This window comes from Lathamus discolor, chromosome 3 (genome assembly GCF_037157495.1).
Source record: "Lathamus discolor isolate bLatDis1 chromosome 3, bLatDis1.hap1, whole genome shotgun sequence".
Taxonomy (NCBI): domain Eukaryota; kingdom Metazoa; phylum Chordata; class Aves; order Psittaciformes; family Psittacidae; genus Lathamus; species Lathamus discolor.
In genome coordinates this window covers 110,019,424-110,037,209 of record NC_088886.1, presented here as the reverse complement: position 1 = coordinate 110,037,209, position 17,786 = coordinate 110,019,424, and the positions used below count along the sequence as shown (strand labels likewise).

Below are 17,786 nucleotides of genomic sequence, written 5' to 3'. Positions count from 1 at the left end.
GTGCCTTTTGCTTGACTCCACTAATGATGCACTTAATTCTTATTTTTCGCTCTGCTGCCGCTGCTGTTGTCCTTAACACCACTTGCCACCATCAGGAGACAAGGACAAAGCCCTGTGGGACTGTGATGCACTGTACAAATTTGGAGTAATGTCAACTCCTGCCAATCCTATTTCTAAGGCTTTAGAAAGTGTCACAGTCAGTGCAACCCCATCTAACTTCAGGATTAGCATAAAGTCACTGAATAAATGATGTCATATGGTGTCAAAATGATACAAAAATTATATCACTATGGCACTGAGATGATGTTGTCGTTTAATAGTATCATGCCTAAAGCCACTAAGTAAGTGATGCAACCTACATAAATTCTGCAACCTACATAAATGATGTCACCTAATGTGATGTCATAAATACCATCAGTGAGTAAATGATGCCATATGGTATCAAGTGATGTCATAAACGAAGTTACTAGGTAAATGGTTGTTGCTGTACTGAAAGATGTACATACAGTGACTGTGGTAGGATGAAGAAGGTTATTGACATTTAAGTTAGTTTAATATTAGTTCATTAATAAAGTATTAGTGTGCTAATAGTAAGCCTATTACATCTAAACAAAATTATATCTTGAAACAAATCAATTATTATTGATCAATGCCTCATGATTATTAAACATTGTGATCTATTAGCATTTTACTGCTGATTCATTCATGTGTACATTGATTTTGATTAAACGATTTACTCAGAGTGCCATCAGAAGAAACCCCCAGTGGAGTAGAGCACTGGGTCGTCCCCTCCTGCTCCTGCAAGGGCACCACTGACCCACAAGGAGATCCCCAAAACGATGCTATCTGGTACTGGCACACTCTCTCAGCATCTATCCCACTCTCAGTGCTTGGACACTGGTTGTAGCCCTGCAGGAACAAGACTGGCTCAGCAGGATTAAGCCCCTGCAGCAGCCCAGGACAGCTATTGCTAAGCCTCTTGACAGCCCCTTGTCATTCCTAAAAGGGAGGTCAGGCTCCCTGGGAATCAATTTGCACAGCCTTCAAGTTCACATTATTTGCTGGAAAATGCCCATACCATTGGAAAAAACCCTAGAAAGGGGGAATTTATTATACAATTACCCTGGGGGAAGTGTCAGCAACATTAATCCTGTTATAGAATTAATAGGTTGCAAGACACGATAGGGAGAAAACAGTGCCCTGCCAAAAAGCAGGAACCCCTATTAGGAATGTCCCTGTGTTGATAGCATCGCACAATGGGAGCAAATAGAAAGATGTAATGTACATATGATGAGGATTGTCATGTTCTCCCTAGGTTCCACTACCCCAAAGAAGATGCATCAGCACTCTCAACAAGCCTTTTCATCTCTGGCATGGCTGGGTGGATGCTCAGCGCCTGCTGTAATGGTAGAGGTTGGCACTGTTTCCAACAGGTTCCTTCTGTCTTTGCCATCAGCTTTCCTGTTTTTTGAAGAGAAATGAGAGCGTGGTGAGCTGGCCCGGTTCCATATTCCTAAACCATTCTTGGTACAACCACACTCATGCAAGCCAGTCTTGCAAAGCTTTTGTAAGAAGATGTTAAGCTTGGTCAGTTCGAGATAGAGTAAAGCTTACAAATAAATACCTCCTGAGATGAAAGAATTGAAGCCATTGATGCCTGGGTTGTCTTCAGCAACAACCTGCCCCCCAAAAATGAAGGCAAAATGAAAGAGCGAGGCAGCAAGAGCGAGGAAGAAGAAAGGACCTGCCTCAAAGCAGGCAGGAGGGGAGAGTCATTTCCAGGCTGTGCCAGTGATACACATGGGGTTCGGCTGCTCTGAAAACTCCTTGTTTAAGGCACCATTTTGTTAGCTGAGACAGTTTACAAGGTGCTTTCTTGCACTATGGAAGAAGATCAAGCAGTTCTGGCTCAGCTCTGGAGGACACTGGTCCTGTCCATTTGCCTGGAGAAAACCTTCTCTGCTTGTATGACTGGCTCAACAGTGCCAGAAGACCCAACATGGCACCTACATTTTCAATTTCCACTACGACTTCGAGGAGATGTCAAGCAAAGAGTAGTAAAATAGTGGCCAATACAACACTTAGACTCTGGTTTCCTCATCAGATGAAAAAGACCCATTTATATTTGATCCATGAGTGCTGCACACAGACAACTAGCTGGAAAAAGAAACAACAGATTGAAGATTAGCTGCCTGGGAGAAAAGTCTAGTGAAATATTGTGCTGGATTTCCCCAGCACCCTTTTCCTTGCCATCCTCTTCCATCCTTATTTTCCCTCCTAAGCACTAAGCGGTTTGCACATGTGAAAGCTGTTGCCTGTATCCTGAGGTCAAATGAAACTCATTCCCTCTTCATCATCAGTAATGAAAAAGTGTAAAGAGTTGCTGGTCATGGTGGATCTCAAAATGCAGCTTTCACACTGATTCTAAACTTGAGTTTTATTACATGGGGCATTTTTCCTCTGAAGGGCTAAACTACATTTTAAGAAACTGCATTATTTGGTATTTCTTTATAGAGGATCAGGACACCTTTGTGTTTCACTTGTTCCAGTGCATGAATTACTGTTTATCCAAGCTTAATTTTGTCTTCGTTTGGGCAATATTTGCAATCAGTGATTGACTAGGGTAAGTCATGAGTTTTTTTTGTTTTTTTAAGATTTTGATATGTTTACATGGCAAAAACTGTCTCTAGCTCGATGTTGCTATGACATACTGGCACACCCAGTCCCTCCCCTGTGTGTTTTCATCCTCCTACTGTGTGGGAGAGGGGTAGCTGGATGCGGTGCAGCTCTGCTATCTCCCTGATCTGCTGGCTAGCAACCACCCTGGAGAGATAATGAATGCCTGAAATGTGGGAACAGCTTTAATCAGACCTTGCAGATCTTCCCACGCTGGGGAACAGACCCACAGGAAACCAGACTCAGTGCCACAGGTACCCACAGCCACTGTGGGCACCACGAAATGCTTTTGACCTTTTTGTATGGAAAACCCCCAATGTTCTCATATTAACAAGGCAGAGTTTGTGAAATGTGAGGTTTGAAATAGGGTGTGAGGCAATAGTATTCATGATACTAAATTTTACAATCTTTCTAACTTGAGAAGATGATGTCCACAGGTTGCTTCCAAGCTGAATTGTTCTCTTATTCTGTTTCAACTAAGATTTTATTAATAACAGCTGACTTGTCACGTCTCCAGAGCTCTTGATGTTACAACAAAGAAGGTGAAGACCAATACCCAAGAACAGCTCCTGGATAGTGAAATAAAAGCAGATGCCCAAGTTTGTGCCAACACTGCACCCTCTGGTCTTCAGGCTCTCAGGGCAGGACGCATGCACTCCAGCTCTGCATCACATTTTCCCTGCAGAAGGGTAATCACAGAATCGGCCAGGTTGGAAAAGACCTGTAAGATCAAGTCCACCACTAAACCATGTCATAAGGGCCTCATCTACACAGTTTTTGAGTGTGATTGAACCACCGCCCTAGGCAGCCTGTTCCAATACCTGATCACCCTTTCGGTGAAGAAATTGCTCCTAATACCTCATCTAAACCTCCCCCGGTGCATCCTGAGGCCATTTCCTCTTGTCCTATCACTTACTACTTGGGAGACCAAACCCCTCCTGACTGCCACCTCCGTTCACGCCAGCACGAAGCACAACCTCACCTCCTGGTGGACAAGGCCACGCCTGGCCCAGCTCCGTCAGGATGCCAGCCAGATTGAGCATGAGAACTTTTCACCCCTTGTCTGCTCGCAGCAAGGTGCTGGTGCCGGCTGCTTTGGGGTTTATTATTCGGTTACATGCCTGCAGAAAGCTTCTAGGCACGACGCTATACGGAAAACCAATAGCTCTGACAGCGACGAGCGTCCCGGCCCATATCCCGGGCGATAAGGCGCAGTGTGCTGGCGGATAACCACGGTGCACAGACGCTTGCGGGCAGCCCCAGCCCGTGACAACACACCCCCCTACCGCGCACAAGATGGCGCCGCGGGATGACACGGCGGTCACGTGACGCGCGGTGCAGCCCGCCCCGCCCGCCGCCGCCGCCGCACGGGACACGGGGCAGCCGCCGCCGCCCGGGGGATCCGCCCGCTCGGAGCCGTGCCGGCTCCACCCGAGCAGCTCCGCCGCGGGGCTTCTGCGCCGCACGGTGAGCAGCCACCCGCGCCGCCGCCTGAGCGTGCGGCCGGGCGGGGAAGTCGGACACAGGCCCGGGGGTGGCGGCAGGATGGGGCAGCGGGTGACAGCGGGGAAGAGGCCGCGGCCGCCCGAGGCGGGGCCGTGTAGCGGCGAGGCCGGACAGCGGTTCGGGAGTACCTGGCAGCTCAGCGTGGCGGAGGCCTCCGCACCCCGGAGGATCCCCCGAGGGTGGCCAGGCCCCCTCAGCCCCAGGGGTCTCCCTTCCGGGGAGCTCGGGTCCCCTCCGCCCGGGGGCCCTGAGGGAAGCGCGGTCTCCTCCACTCGGGGGTATCTCAGCCCCTTAGCGCTGAGGGGACTGCAGCTCCCCCACCAGAGACCTCCCGGGCCCCGGAGGCTGAGAGGGCTACAGCTGCCTTAGCTGGTGGGACTGGAACTGAGGAGACTTCAGCTTCCTTGCTCCCCCTGAAGCACTGGTCCCGTCAGCTGTGATGCCTGGTCAGGTCTGTACCCTTCCTTCTCAGGGTGTCTGAGTGGAGGGTCCAGTCCCCTCAGCCACAGAGGTTCCCGGGGGGCATGTGGTCTTCTCAGCTTAGGTGGGACTGTGGGCCGGAACCCGGTCCGCTCAGCTCAGGGGCTGCCTGGTACCCTCAGTTCTCTGAGGTGCGAAGGTAGTCTGCTTCCCACTCCAAAAGAAGCTGGAGAAGTCCACAGGGAGCGAGGAGATCTTTCCTATCTGATGACTTCAAAGGGCTGTAGTGGTGGCATTAGGGCTGCACCACCTCCCTGGGTTTGAGGCTTGCTGGGTGACCGCAGCTCGAGTATCTTGGGGGTGAAGAGGCTGGAAGTCAGAATGGAAGGTGAGAAGGGGCCTCACCATCAGTGGCAACCTGCCAGGCAGGTGTGCTCCCTGTTTGTGAAGCTGCTTGCTGATTGTGAAATTGCTTGCTGATTGATGCACTGCATTACTTGGGAGTTTTTTCCTTGGATCTTTTTACTGTGTTCCTGCTGGAGGCCCTGTTTTGATCAAGGTTTCTAATTTATTCTGTCTTGTGTTAAAACCTCATTAAAGAAGGCCTTGGTGCCTGAAGGCGCTGTAAATACATGAGGCAAGGATGGAGAGAGAGAGGAGAATATTATTTGTAAAAATGGGAGCTCTGCCATGTTGACATCATGCTGATGAGCCTTCCTGATGGAGGGAACCTTTCTTAGCAGAGATGGAAATGGGATGTCCAAGAACGTTCTTGTGCCACTTGCGCTGATGGTAGTATCAACACATTGTAATGTGATGACAGGTTTTGTAGCAGTTCCTTCAGACTCCATTCTGCCACTTCATGTCTGCATGGATGAATGTGATTTCTGTTGACTTTCATGGCCATTTGCAAACCAGCATAGAATACAGCTGCCTGTGATGCCTGACAGTTGAAGTCAGTGGAAGCTGTACTGTTGATCTTGGTGGGTTTGGGTTGGTCTGTGTTTGTTTGGGGAGTGGATATTGCACTGGAGTAATGTGTGCTTCTGTTTTATTTTATGTATTATTTTGATGGGCATTGGAATTGCTTTAGCTTTGTGAAGTTGCTCAGAGTTTAGAAACTGAACCCTGGATGATGGGAGACAAAAGATAAAGTCTACCTTTACAACAAAGGTAATAAAACTCCTTTAAATCCAGAGAGATTGCCTTGTTTTTCAGGGTTTGTGTATGTGGAGCAGAATTAAATTTAGCTCAGATGCATTTAAACTGTGTTTGATTTGTGCAACAAACTGTGATTCCCAAATAATTTCTCACTCTTTTGTCTTTCACATATCAACCCAGAGGCGACATGCCTCCACATGTTTCATTACCTCTTAATGAAAACTTGTGACACTTCTAAATTAAATAAATCAAAGTATGCGGATCATTTTCTAGACTTGGAGGTATTAATGAATACTACTTGACTACTCAGAGTTAACGGTATCCTTAAAAGGCAGTGGGTTGTTAATAGCACCTTCTACAGACCTGTTCTCCATGTGTACTATTGCTTCTCTCAACACCTGTCAAGCTTGAATAGGTGCTGCTTTTAATTAAATAATTATTGAGTTCTCTTGAACTGAACATATGGAAGAAAAACAGATACGCTGTGGGTGATGACAACTTAAAAATGCTTCCCATCTTCTGGTTGCTGCTGCTCTGCGTTGTTCAGTGGTGGTTAATTGGTGTGCTAAAAATGGGTGGCCTGGGACTTAGATTTAATAGCAATTCCAGTCTGGCTGTAAGGAATGGTTGACGAATTACAGGCTTTTTAACTGGGGCAACGGGGCACCCTGTAAAAAATGCTCAGACAAAAATAATCCAGATCCTTGTTCTCCAGCTTGTTTGGAGTTAAAAAGAAGGTGGTGTAACACCGTCAAAAAACCCCCAACCCCAAACTAAGAGAATTGTACGTGGCCATTTTTGTTGAACGTGACACGAGATCCTTCTCTTGTGGTGTGGTTCACAGAGACGCATGTTGTGCAAGAAGGATTTTTAAAGCTTCACAGTGAGGTAGATCCAAAGTGTTCTTTGTTGAAATAGAGCAGAGCACCTGAATGCTATTTCAGTCGTGATTCAAGTGCAGCACATCAAAGCCAACGGAACATGGAAGAAGTGCTCCAAAGTTGAGGTGAGCTTAAAATAAGCTCAAAAGTCTGTTTTGAGAGGTGGGTTTTTGGTGGGTTGTATGTTTAGTGGGTTGATTTTTTTTTTTGTTTGTTTTGTTTTTTCTGGTGGTTTTGTTTTTTTGTTTTTTTTTTTTTTTTTAGCAATCAGAGGTTCATGAACTGAGCTCCTGTGTACTGTCAGTGTTTTCATAGAATCATATAATGGTTTGGAATGCAAGGGACCTTAGAGCTCATCCAGTTCCAACTCCCCTGCCACAGGCAGGGACACCTTCCACTAGACCAGGTTGCTCAATTCCCCTTCCAACCTGGCCTTGAACGCTGCCAGGGATTGGGCAGCCACAGCTTCTCTGGGCCAGTGCCTCACCACCCTCACAGGGAAGAACTTCTGCCTGTTATCTAATCTAAATCTCCCCTCTGTCAGTTCAGAGCCATTCCTCCTTGTCCTATCCCTGCAGGCCCTTGTAAAAAGTCCCTCTCCAGGTGAAGGCCCCCTTAGAAGTTGGGGAAGGCTGCTGTAAGGTCTTGTCTCCAGAGCCTTCTCGTCTTCAGGCTGAACAAGCCCAGCTCTCTCAGCCCTGTCTCCATAGCAGAGGTCCTCCAGCCCTTGGAGCATCTTCATGGCCTCCTCCGGACTCACTCAAGCAGGTCCATGTCCTTCTTATGTTGGGGGTCCCAGAGCTGGATACAGCACTACAGGTGGGGTATCACAGGAGTGGAGTAGAGGGGCAGAATCCCCTCCCGCAACCTGCTGGTCGTGCTTCTTTTGATGCAGCCCAGCATATGGTTGGCCAGCCCAGCATATGGTTTTCTGAAGGATTTGGTGTTATTGGAGGTTTTTTTGCACCTAGGACACCAGCACACAGATAGGGGCAGAAGCTGATGTACTGCATGACTCCTGTGCTGTGGACTGGAAACTCTGTCTTTTAATACATTTTGTATTCTCAAAGTGTGGGCCATCATTCAAGTTAACTATTAAGTTTTCCCTGTCTCGCCCTGTTTGCTCCCCAGAAGGCTGGGGGAAATGCAGCAAACTGAAAAAAGTGTGAAACCTACTGGCTTCTTGTGGCACTTTCATCCCAAATATATTGTATGCTTTTGAAAATCTACTTAGCAGAGGCCGTGTTTGGTGCAGGTTAGTTGTTCTTGTTTTTTGTTGATAAAATGAACATATCCTAATAAGCTACTAGGTGTAACTAACAGGGAAACCCTGTGCTTTGTATAGTTCTTAACATAAGTGAATATTTAAACATCCATGATCCGTGAAACTACCACCTGAGCGTTGTTCTTAAAGCTCTTAACCAAGAGCATCAAAAAAAGATCAGTCTAATTTAGGAGACTACAACAACTCTCTTAAATGCAGCTTTTAAAATGTAGTTATTTCTGTTGCTGGTCTTTATAGTTCACTCATCCAAATCACAGGAACAAGATTTGTGTGAAGCAGAACGTCCTGTTGATGCTTCTTTCATCGGTCTGTGGAGTGCTGCCCTGGTATCCAATTGCACATCCATATTCAAAGAAGAACACTCATAAATCTTTATTGCAAAAGCATCTTCACTAACCATAGGTTTTGATTTTGCTAATTTGTTTATATTTAAGCAAATTGAAAAAAAAATATCTCCCTCTGCTTAATCATCACTCTAGAGGTTTTTTTCTCAGACTTCCCAGTGTGGTCTGCCTTCTGTCTCCCTGAGTTTTTGAAGCTCTTTGGAGGTAGCGTGCTTTATTTAAATGGAATTAAGGTGAAGTGTATTGCCACATGTAAAAAAGACTTAAAGGGATCCCTGAAGTCCAGTATCTTGGGTTTTTCTAATGCAGGAGGCATAGCTGTGTGAAAACTTGCAGCTTTCTTGGCAAGTTGGTGAGGTGCAGGTGAGCAGTGGGGAGGCACAGTAGCAGAATTCCTCAGGTCTGCTCATTGGGCTGGCTTCTTGGGGTCCAGTGTTGTGTCCTTAGCCATCTGGGACTCAAGGCTTGGAAATCTTAGTGCTTCTGTGGGCATCGTTGTGGGACTACAGAATGGTGGTGAGTGGGGCTGTGTTGCCTAAGCCTTCATCGGAAAAAGAGGTAGGAGGGGTCAGAGTAAAAACAGCAGAAGAGGTTGTAATTCCCATCTTAAGAACTGAAACAGCCTTAGGTATATAACCCCCAAAACCTAGCCTTTTGGAAGGAGATCTTGCTGAATAGAACAGCTGCTTTTCTTCTTTGCTCTCAAATTATGGGCAGCCATAGCTGTGTGGTGCTTTTGCAGCCTTGGTTTCAGAAGGCTTTTTAATAGCTGTCATCTTTTCCTGTCCAGTGCAGCCTACACCTTTAATTTCCTTGACTGAAAAAAGAATATTGCCTTTCAGAGTGTCTTACAATTTTCATTGCTGGTCCATTAGTGTATTAGCTTAGCTTTGTGTGTGTTGAATGCCATTAAATGTCACTTGCAAATTTTATGTTGGGAGCACTGAGATTTTTGCTAATTGAATTTAAAGTCTTATACTTGAATTTATTAAAATGGCAGATTCAGACAATTGAAATACTTTAATGGGAGAGTGTATAAGCATTTGCAAATTTGCTCTTGTAGGTTAATCTAAGAGTGCATTTGTGCAGATTCATGGAGAGACCCTGAGCAGACAGATTAGGTTTCAGTGGGGCTTTACTATCTGTTTTTTTGTTTTATTATGGTGTGGTGACAGCTGGCAATATTCAGTATGTTGAAAGTCTTCATGCTTGACATGTGTTCAGGGTCATTGTTAACACTAGCTTTAAATATTTTTATAAAAATGGTAGATTATGGAGCCTTCCTCTCTGTTCAAATTAAATTTATCCTTCTGTAGCCATAGTTTTAGGTACTAATGGAGAAAGGGTAATTGTTTAAGCTGTTGGTCTTTAAACTCTGTTGTGCTTTCTTTAGTTGTCTGTAGGCCAGATTTCTGTGTTTTTCCTTAATGCATGAAATATTACCCTTTGCCCCTGAAAGTCTGTTTGTTTGTTGTTGGTTTGTTCTTTTTTGTTTGTTTGTTTTTTTCTCTTTAGGAAACAGTCTGCTGAAAAGCTCTGGCATTAACAGTTTTTATTTATTCATTCATAACTTAAGCAAAAGAACCAAGGATTAGATAAACACAGCTCTCAGCACCTACAGGAGATCCTACTGCACAAGGTAGATATTACCCATTATTGGAAGGAGTCATAAAGATTCTTACTAGGCTTTCTTAGTGGTATAAATCTATGCCTCCCTAGATAGCATAATGCTTTTAAGAAGTTTGTCTTGAAACACTTTCATAAAATCTCTTGATACCACACTTTGACCTTCTGCCACTAAGCTGCATTTCATATGGGCTTCTGGCATCAGCTCTCCTGCCACTTTCAAGTAAAAAATTTACCAGGCATTGAAAGTTTGACTCTGCAGTTGAGCACTGTGCCAAGCTATAAAAGCCCTATTTGTGCACAGAATAGATATTTGCTTGCTAGGAAGGCTTGGGTATCACTTCAATAACTGCATAGGAATGGCTCTGAATCTACATAGTAATGAAACAGTTCCATCTAGATTGAGCTATAGCATCTCTTCTGCTCTGAAGTCTGTACTTTGTCTTCCTTGGGTCCCTGCTCTTCTGCATAGAGTTACATGTAGTCAGATTATATTGCTCTGGAAAACTTTGTCAGGGAAGTTAATTTAAGAGTATTTGATGGCTTAAAAATTATTCCTGCTGTTACAATGATGAAAAAGACCTTGAAAGTGCCTTGAGGGCAGTTGCTGCAAAAATACCTGCTTGGCTATGCTAATTGTATACAATTCTCAGAGTGTGCTCACTATTCACTGATGTAGTAACTTCAGGGTGGCCACCTTTCAGTGCATGGGCTGTTGGCCAGCTTGACTAGTGATGGTGCATCAGGGCTCAAGGTCCGCTTGCTTTATATGGGAGTAGAAATCCAGTGCCAGAAGGTGGGTCAGGCAACGGGCAGCTCAGGGTGAGCTTTGCCACTTACAGAGGGTGTGTGAATAATATAAAGTGACAATGTTCTGTGGATTTTGAGTGTCTAGGGAATACAGTGTTAGTCTAATAGTTAAGTGAACAAGACTTGGAGGAAGGAAGAGGAACATGTGTTCTTCGTAGAATGCTGAAGTTGGTCATTTGTGGGACAGGGTGCTGAGAAGAAGCGCAGTGTTGGGGGTAGGTGGTGTTCAAAGCAGCACTGTGAACAACACAAGAATGGGCAAAAAAGGGTGAATGAAAGCAGATGAAGGTCCCAACAAAATGCCTTGAGAGAACATCTTGTTCTGTTTCCACCAGTACTTTTGGGATGCCAGCGTATGCATTTAATGGAAACATGATTTTTATGGAGATTCACTGTGCTAGAAGAAGTTTGCATTTGCCAAAAGCAGTATTTAGTAATGGGCTAGGGTTTCTTCCTGAAATAGTGCAAAAGCCTTATTTTGCAGTAATGAGCAATTGGCCACAAATTAACAAAATGACTTGTCAGGTACTGCTTTTGTGCATATGCAATTTCCTATTTCAGTTTTTCTCCTTTTCAAAATGTAAATAAATAGTTCATCAAAGGACATTTGAAAAGCCAAAACAGGGCCCAAAACACATTTAAGTGTATTAACTGCATTTTGATACGCTGTTCAGTTTCTTTGTGAATGTTTGCAAGAAAACAAGTACCTGTGCTCGGATGACACAGACCCATACAGCCACGTGTCTTACCTTCCAAGCATCTATAATGTTTTTGAGAGGCAATGCCAGAGTTCAGCTGAGAGTTCAGTTAAGTATAAATGGCTACAAGAATATCTGTAGAGATGACAATCACAGAAAAGTTTGTTACCTCCTGTTCAGAGCAAGACTAGCTTCAAATGTATGTGAGGTGTTGAAAATCTCCAGGGAAAAAGATCTATTGCTGTAAGATTCTCATGTGGTCTTTGGGAAGAGGGGTTCTTAGCTTGTCTGTAGAGAGTCCATCCTGCAAGCTTTATTCAGTGTTTCTCAGTGCTATGGTGGAATGAGAGTGGAGAAGAGGAAAGAACATGAGATAGAGATAGTAAGATACAGGTGCACCATACAGTAGAAAAGGCCATTAGTTGTTTTCTTCTCTGTGTCTGTCCAACTGAGCTGACATTCTCAATGGACTACCAGTTACTCCTTGAAGATCTTGACTTCTGAATGGTGCTGCTTAACGCACATTTCATCATGGCACAAGTGAATTGACAGTCATTTTATAACTGCCTACAGGGAACTTTCTTTAGCCATTTTATTGAGTGCCTGCCAATCTTTAAAATCCTGTTATCATTATTCCCATTGGAAGACTTCTTTGCTAATATCGCACAAAGCACTTAAGAGGTTAAAAATGAATTGTTCGCGTTAACTTTGTAATCCCTCTCACACTGGTAATACTGCTTTAATACTGTCCATTCATAGCTGGATATGAGCAAATATTTTAAATAGTTGTTCACTCTACAAAAATGTTTATTGCCTTTATAAATGGTTTTGTATTTTATTCATTAATGATCTGGGAATCTTGTTTCCATGTTCAGGACTTCCTTTCTGTTCTTTTCATAGCTGTAGCCTGAAAGCAGACTATACAGTAGAAATCGTAAGGAATCGCTCTATTCCTTCAAGTGGTTCCAGTGTAATAGCTATGTGTTGAAATTCAGCCTGCAAGATGCAGTGCCATGCTACTAAATTAATTACTTGTGTTTATTTGCAGACTGGATAATAACCCAGCCAGTGTTTGGCCCTTCTGCTATAAGCTTTGCAAAATTGCAAAGCAGATAGATAGTGCTTTGCCTGCCTCTGTCTAGTTGCGCTTTTCAGCACACGTTGAGAATGGGGTTGGTTGTTAATGTGTTTCTGTTACATGCAGCTGGGGGGATGCTGAAGCTCCAGCTTTTTCAAGGTGAAGATTGCAAAGTCAGGTCTCTCAGCATGTGCGAAATTCATCATAGCAAATTAAAAAGCCCAGAACAGCTTGATAATTATGAAAATCCAAGTGATATTTGAGTTTGTTTACCTCATTTCAGAAAATTAAATCTAGTTTTAGACTGCTTAATAATTATAATTAATAAACTATATCTGAATAAAGCACAAATAGGTTTGTGAAGACAATTTTTATACTGTGTGATAAGGATTAATTTTTCCTGTGACCTGTGTCAAGGTGAAGCCTATATATCTTTTGTAGGTAAGATGCTACTGCTTGTAATTGTCTTGTGTTTCCAGCTGTGTTGTGCATAGTTGGACCTTACAGGGTGAAGTAATTTCAAAGTAGCTGAATATATAACCGAACAATCCAATAAATGCACCTTACCCCTTTTTGAACAACAGAAAAAGTAACTGTACCTCACAGTCTTGGTTACTCAGGCATAGATGGGGCACACAGTTCAGTCCTATCTGTTTTGTAAGTTCATGTTATCATTAAGACTTTGACTAATTGCAGGGTGTTTAATGTGCATGCAAATGCTAATAAGGATGGCATGCTAGTTTCTAAAGGATCCTAGCTGATATATTATGAGTTTTCATTTAAGCAGCAGTGAAAATCTTTTTGATGTTTTCAGCATGTGGATCAAGTCCAGATGTTCACTGAAGATGAACTGCTTGAATTTTCTACAGTGAGGGAGTCTAGTTTTCTTTGGTGCATTATTCTGGGCTGGTGGTGGCAGGGTGGCTTGTGGCAGGCAGAGGCTTCCCACTCAATGACCTAGGTGAGATATGAATGACTTGGGGTTGTAGGCTGTGATCCCTATCACTAAATCTCTTCTTTTAGGTTGAAAGGCTGCAGGTTCAATTCCCAAAGGTTCAGGTGTGTCCATTAAAAGTGAGCTTTCTGAGCTGAATTGATTCATGGTTGTCATGGAGCTGGTTGTTTGTTGGTTTGGTTGGTTGTTTTTTTTTTCCTCTCCCCCTTCTCTTCGCCTCCTCAGTTGCCAGTGATAAAGAGTGTCCCAGCAGGTTTTGGAGAAGTGTGTTGTGGTTTACCTAGCAAAGTAGGACCTTATCAAGAGAGAAATAGCAACACACTGAATGTCAGCACGTGGGATCATGCCCACATTGTCTGCTCTCACTAGTGCTGTAGTAACTGACTTTTCTTCCAGGTCTGTCATGCAAAATAGCAATGGCAATCTCTGCACCACTGAGGTGTAATAACATCTGCAATGACTGTGTTGACTCAATCAACAAACTTTCTTTATGACTGATGTGGTTTTGAGTTGTGGTTGTTGTTGTTTCCCACCCCCCCCCCCCTTTTTTTTAAGAAAACACCATGAGAGGCAATTGTGGGTCTGAAGCGGGTACGAATGTGTGCCAGGTTTAGTTCTTGCATTCTTTTGTCTTTGCTCTTAATGTTGCTAACAGTTGATAAAAGAGGCAACATAAACTTCACCTAGTAGAAAGAAGTTATCATCTTAATTCCACAGACACTTCAAAGTGAAATGTCTGAAGTAGGGTGGTGAAATGCTGGCACAGGTTGCCCAGAGAGGTGGTGGATGTGCCATCCCTGGAGACATTTGAGGCCAAACTGGACGTGGTTCTGGGCAACCTTATCTAGTTGAATCTTTGCAGGTGGGTTGGACTACATGAAAGGACCTTAGAAGGTCCTTTCCAACCCAAACTATACTATGATTCTATGACTAAGTATTTGAAGAGTGGATAATGTTGATGTTTCTGTATTTATAGCTTTGAAAATGTGTGGAAAATTAAAATAAAGAGGAGTGATCTCTATATTGGGTTCTCTGGAGGCAGTACTAGTCTCTTCTGAATCTGAGGATTTGTGTCCTTTCAAGGACTGCTTTAAAAACATTTCCTTTTTTATAAAGCAGGGGTGAATTATTCTGTGGTCATTTATATAAAGTGACTTGGCTGTATGCTTAATAATAACCTACGTATTTTATTTGTGCTGTTCTTATTTTTAAACTAGGATCTCAAGTCAGGCCCTTAAAAGACAGATTGTTTTGTACAGGGCATGTTGGATTGTCTTAAACAAAGTACCTTCCCTTTTTTTAATTGGCACTTTTATTGCTATGATTTACGTTCACAGGGTGAGGGCAGCACTGTTCCTCCAGTGGCTTAGACAAGTGTTAAAAAGTTAACTGCAGGGAGGAAGAGGAAAGTTTGTTTTTAAGCACAGCTTTTAATGAAAGTATTCTCAGCATGACTTTGCAAGTATTCCCAAGTTAAATCTACCAGTTGTAGTTTCTGTCGTCAAAGTGGGTAGAGGTTTGTACAAGGCTCAGGAATGCGGCTACAATCATATACCTTCAAATCACTTGTTAAGAGTATCCTTCTGGCCTTCCTGGACTGCTGGTCTTCTTGCCATTTCTCCATGTCTTCCTCCTCCTCGTGTCCATTCACACCTTTTCAAGCCCCTGCCGTGTCCTGTGAGACCTGTGCTGCCACCACCTTCCCCCTGGGCTCATAGATATCCTTGAGAGGTGGCTGTTCACCTAAGGGGAATGGGGAAGCAAACACAAACCTGATTTCTCCAACTGCCTGTCATTACAAAGAGGAGGAACAGCAGTGGGTTGTGAGGGAGCCCCAGCTGAGTGCATGGGGGAAATTGAAACCCACTGCCCAGTCACAGAGTTGCATCTGCTGCTGTGGAAGGAGAGTGCCTTGACTCTTGCTCAGAAAGGGTTAGTCATGGTCCCCACTGGAACACCTGGTATAGGTACCACTGACTCCTGCCTTGCTGATGGGGACCTTGTGTTTGGGGCTTCTGATAAGGTGAGAAGGGAATGAGAGCTTGATAGTTATCAACAGCTGCCTTTGCTGGATCAGTCACCAGGTGTGTGTGTGTTGTTTATATACTCAAATGTAGGAATATTGTTCTGGCAAGTGCATTGCCAAGCTCAGATTCTCTTTTCGTGCTCACATGCAATTAACTCCCCAGAAATTTAAGGGAGGGGTTGAAAATGTTGTAGATTGTTTGTAACAACTGGTAATAAGCCATAGATGATCAAGTGTAAAGTGTGGGCTGTTGTTTTGAATGGGTGTTAAAGCAGGAAAGTAAGCCTGAGTTGGTAAGGTCAGCATAAGAAATTTAGGGTATGTGTTGCTTTTCTTGTGTATTATTCATAGAGAATGTTTCCTTTTTTCCTTAGTGAAACTGCTTTTGCCATGTGTGTCAATCCATCTTTAATCCTGTATAGAAAGACCCATGGCTATATCTGATGAGAGCAGAATCTGCTCATGCTTTTGGGACTTAAGATATCCCGTTTGCAGGTACCAGCTCAGCAGTTAAGCTTATTACAGTAATTCTGTTGTGCCATTCAGGTTGTTTCTCAGCCTTCCCCCAGTCAGGCTGTTCAGCGAACACCCCTCCAAGCGGAGTTGTGGGGAGCATGGGAGGATGCTTTGCCACGATTACTGCCCCCTCTTTTAACAACCGAAAAGCAGTGTGTAGAGCTGCAAGGAGGGAGGATCCTCATCGTGCTTCTTGCAAGTGTGCATGTTCGGATTTTCACCAAGCTGTGTGCGATAAACCAGAATAAAACTTGACCACTGAAGGCATCCCAGTTATGTTCCCGCCCAGGTCATATGTGCCATTTGTGCCATGCTTGCTCTGCGAGAGATCAGCCTACATGTTTACATCCAGAAGCTCGACCAGGATGACAGTTTTTAGTTTCAAGATCTGTTTTTCCCAGCAAATGTATGTGTAAGGCTGGAGTCAAGGGTAAGCGTCCCTCGAGGGCAGAGCACGGCAGGGCAGGGGAGGGAGAGATGGCTGCAATTCCTGGTTGTGCAGGGCTGCCTCTCCTCCCTCCCCGCGGAGGGGATGATCCCATTCGAGCAATCAGGGGAAACTGGCAAGGGAAACTTAGCAAGCACCAAGACTTTGCAGATGACTTTTAGAAGGGTGGAACAGATTTCTTCTCCTGACCCTGAGGTGTGTCTAGTTTTGGGGCCTGTGGCTGGGGGGAAGTAGATGCAAAAAACATGCTTTTGTCAGATCCGAGGCAAATCTGCAGTATTCTTTTGCTGAGAAGTGGAAAATGTTGTACTCCTGATAGATCTAAGGACCTTGGTGCTGCTGCCACATAATTTTTTTTCTTTTCTTGAATTGAGAACCGAGAGCAAGCAACTCCAAAACCAAATCCTGTAAAGCAGAACTGGTGAGTTAATATCATGGTGGGCTGTGCAACAGGAATGGACGGGAACAGCCATTTTCAGATAATTTTGTTTAATGTCGTGATTAATTTAATTAATTAATTAATTAATTATGGTACCAGTGCTCTTTTTGGTGTTATATTACTGTTCTGCCTTTTGAACAAGGTGTCGTGTGGCCTTCTGTTCGTATAGGGGAAGATCCTTTCTACCAAGGATGTAGTTCAAGTTTCCTCCATCTTTTCCGTGATTTTTAAGAGAAAACATGCTGTTTTGTTCTGGCCAAATTTGCAGATACATTGCTGGAGCTCCGGTTTTCTCTTTCCTGACAATTTAGTGGGTTTGCACCTCTCATAAATAATTTGATTAACTGTTAAAACTGGAAGAGGCTGTTTGGCATTTATAAAACTAATGGAAAACTTGAGTAACACGTGCATTATAGGAGATGGCCTCTCAAAAAGGGAAGTGATACAAAAGCTGATAATGTTTTCCTTGCTGACAGACCTGTTTAGAAGAGATTTTAAATCCCTCGCCTCTGCGCAAATGCAATTTTCAGGCTGCTTTTTTTTCAGGCTGATTTTTTTTCAGGCTATTAGTATTTTTAACAGGAATAGACCAGAACAGGGAATTCCTTCCTCTCTCTCCAATGCAGTACTTTGGTTTCTTCAGGGAACTTGTCTTTCAAAAACCACAGTTCGGTAACTGGGTGCGGTATTGAAGTTTACCACAGAAACTGCCAGAGGAGAAAGTATTTCAGCAAGAGCTAAATTCCTAAACCCACAGTGAAACTCTTCAAAGTGTAAAAGCATTGAGGTTGCATAGTGAAAATGGAGAGATGATGAGGACTAACAGATGAGACATCGGGAAGAGTGAGTTGCTCATGCAGGTCAAAACAAGGCTGGCAGTACTTCTGGCTTTGGTGCCTGAGGCTTTCAAAGTAATG

General features: G+C 43.9%; 1 protein-coding gene across 3 annotated transcripts in view; it reads left to right on the top strand.

Annotated features, from left to right (window-relative positions):
- The first annotated feature begins 4,029 nt into the window (after positions 1-4,029).
- SGMS1 (sphingomyelin synthase 1) overlaps positions 4,030-17,786 on the top strand; it is a 101,580-nt gene continuing 87,823 nt past the window's right edge. For all 3 annotated transcript variants that reach the window (XM_065671127.1, XM_065671130.1, XM_065671126.1), the window contains exon 1: positions 4,030-4,143. The gene's annotated coding sequence lies outside the window, so the exon portion shown is untranslated. The remainder of the gene's footprint in view (positions 4,144-17,786) is intronic.